The sequence below is a fragment of the Cavia porcellus genome, unplaced genomic scaffold (genome assembly GCF_034190915.1).
Source record: "Cavia porcellus strain 051 isolate PalLab524CR breed Dunkin Hartley unplaced genomic scaffold, mCavPor4.1 scaffold_22, whole genome shotgun sequence".
NCBI classification, from domain to species: Eukaryota; Metazoa; Chordata; class Mammalia; order Rodentia; family Caviidae; genus Cavia; species Cavia porcellus.
Genome location: NW_026947505.1, coordinates 20,690,654 through 20,693,588, shown reverse-complemented (window position 1 = coordinate 20,693,588; position 2,935 = coordinate 20,690,654). Strand labels below are relative to the sequence as shown.

Below are 2,935 nucleotides of genomic sequence, written 5' to 3'. Positions count from 1 at the left end.
ACTCAGCACCGGGCATTGGACAGCCCTGGGAGACCAGTGGCCTCCAAGGGAAAGTGCCAGATGAGGGCCAGACTTCTCCAAATGGGAGGACAGGGAGGCCAATGCCCTGATTTGCCCACCTCCAACATATCATTAAGTCAGAAGATAATATCCCCCTACCACTCACATCCCATTCCTTCTTCCATCCAACGCGATCTGAGTTCTAAAGTCAACAAAAACTTTCCAAATCTGAAGTCCTCCAGAGGCAGCTCCTCCAGTGATTTAAGAACCTCCCGTTTGGTCCCATAACTTCAGAGTACTCCACTGTCCCCCAACTCTACCACCCAGCTGGGCTTTGGGCATATGAACCCTGGGGAAACCACATCTAACATACCACCATCATTATTGTCTAGACAATGACACAGTTACTTACTCAATCACTGTTTGTACTCTCTACCCAAGAGAGTAAAGACTTTTGCTGTTTTTTTTTTTGTTGTTGTTGTTGTTGTACCTCCAGCACTTAGTACAAGGGCTGACTCCTCGGGGGCACTTATCAATCCTTTTTTTTTTTTTTTTGGATACTGGATCTCATGCTTGCCAGGCAGGTACTGTGCCACTGAACTATATCCCTGGCCTTGTTTTTTGTTTTTTGTTTTTGTTTTTTTTTCATTTGTTGTACTGAAAACCGTGGTGTCCAATGTTCACTCAGATAGGACACCCCCAAACCATTTCCAATTCTCTTGCTGACAAGTGGGCAGGTCAGGACCACATGGAGAATGAAAGGGTTTTGGCCCAGATAGGACACTGTAGCCAGGAAAGCCTCAACCGGAAGCAGGAAGCCCCCATCTCCCCCGCCCCTAGGAAGTTACCTGTGACGCCATCTTCCCACCCTTAGGAAATTTACATATGGCGCCAAACCTAGGACCAATGGGCTACCTGTGCATCCCTAATGCCCGCCTTAGGTTCCACCCCAAACTGAGGCTATTTACATGCCCCCATGCCACGTGTCCTCCAGAGACATCGCCGGACCCCAGCGGTGGGGGTGCCAGTCATCTCTCTCCGTGTTCTCAGAATAAAGGCCGCTTTTTATTTTATATTACTCATCTTTTGAAAATATTTTTCATCTTTTGGAAATAATCCTAGCAGAGAAGACCAAGCCCAGTGAGCACTGTTTTTTGTTTTTGAGACAGAATCTCACTACGGAGCCCAGGCTGGCCTTGAAATCACAGAGATCCTCCTGTCTCAGTCTCCTGAGTGCTGGGATTATAGGTGTTCCCCACCAATCCAGGCTCAGATGCGGCTTTTGGGAGTTGGCTAGATCTAGGGTTTGTGATACTGGGATTAAGGGGGTGTGGTACTAAATTCACCTACTGATTAGAATTAGCACAGTTCTTGGTGTGGCAGAACAGGTTTACTGAAGACAGAAATCCCATCCTGGGTGCGAGTGGCACCACTCAAAAGGCTTGTAGCCTGGATGGGGCAGAAGGGGAAGGAGGGCTGCTTGCTGCTTCACTCTTTGCGGCTTCCTGTCTGCTTTTCAATAGACTGTTTCTCTCTGAGACACCTTCTGCAGTGCCGCTCTGTCTGGGAACCAGTCAAACTATGGAGAAACCAAGCCAAAGTAAACCTTTCTTCCTCTAACTTGTGGGTGGCAGGTATTTTTCTCAGTAGTGAGGAAAGTAACCAAGACACTGGTATTGAACCCAGGGCTTTGTTCATGCAAAACATTTGTTCTACCATGAAGCTATACCCTGTCTGTGGCAGTTGTCAAGTATTTATGTGATGCTAACATCAATTATCAACAAAACTACCTATAATATCCATTTGTTTCCTTAGTCATGTACCAACTATATACTATTTTTTTTTTTTTTTTTGGTCTTTTTGAGACAGGGTTTCGCTATGCAGTTCAGGCTGGCCTTGAGCTCACTTTGTAGCCCAAACTGGTCTCAAACTCGCAACGATCCTCCTGCCTCAGCCTCCTGAGTGCTGGGATTACAGGCTTGTGCTACCATGTCTGGCATTCCTAGTTTCCATTTCATTTTTTGGTGCTGAGGATCAAATTTGTGACCTTGCACTTGCCAGGTAGGCACTGTACTGCTGAGCTATATCCCCGGCTTCCTTTTTACTTTTGAGATGATCTTATTAAGTCACCACGTTACAAGCTTGGCTGGAACTTGCAATCCTGCTTCAGCCTCCCAGAGTACAGTGATTACAGAGGACTTATACTACTCATAAAAAGTTATTTTTAAATAGATAGGTGAACAAGGTGAAATGTTCAAATAGTACAGAACAGAATGCAACATTTGTTGCAGGAGGAATTGTGCCCCCACCCAGAAATAAAGGTGCTGGAACCTAATTTCTAGTTCCTCAGAAAGTCATACTGTTTGGATACAGGGTCATTGTGTATATTAGTAACCAAGGTGAGGTTAAAGTGAGACCCTTACCCACTGACTGGTGTGCTCCTAAGAGAGGGGCTGCCATAGACAGAGATGGGACAGATGCATCTACCAGCCAGGGGTACCAAGCATCACAGGAGCCACCCGGAGGTAGTTACAGGTACCCAAAAGGTGGAGCAGGGAGGACTGGTCCCAAAGCCTGTAGAGACGGCATGGCCAGCTGACCTCTAACTTCCTGATTTTTAGTCTCAAGAACTTTGACTAGCAGGATGGTGAGGGGGTGGGGGGGCCGCATGCCTGTAATCCCAGCACTCTGGAGTTCGAGGCCAGCCAGGGCTACAAAGTGAGCTCAAGGCCAGCCTGAACTGCATAGTGAGACCCTGTCTCAAAAAGAAAAAAAAAAAAAAAAAAAAGAAGTTTGACTCTTGTTGTTTAAAGCCACCCAGTTTGCGGTACTTTGTTATAGCAGCCCTAAGGAAAAACATTAAAATAATATTTTTCAACTCTGTGATGATTTTCTTAGATTATTTTGGCTGAACCTTAATCAGGCACTGACATAT

The 2,935-nt window shown here is 46.0% G+C and overlaps 1 non-coding gene across 1 annotated transcript; it reads right to left on the bottom strand.

Moving 5' to 3' along the window:
- Nucleotides 1-650: 650 nt before the first annotated feature.
- Nucleotides 651-778, bottom strand: LOC111756370 (small Cajal body-specific RNA 23). The gene has a single exon (XR_002790858.1). It is a non-coding gene; the product is annotated as a small Cajal body-specific RNA 23 (non-coding RNA).
- Between the last annotated feature and the right edge of the window lie 2,157 nt (nt 779-2,935).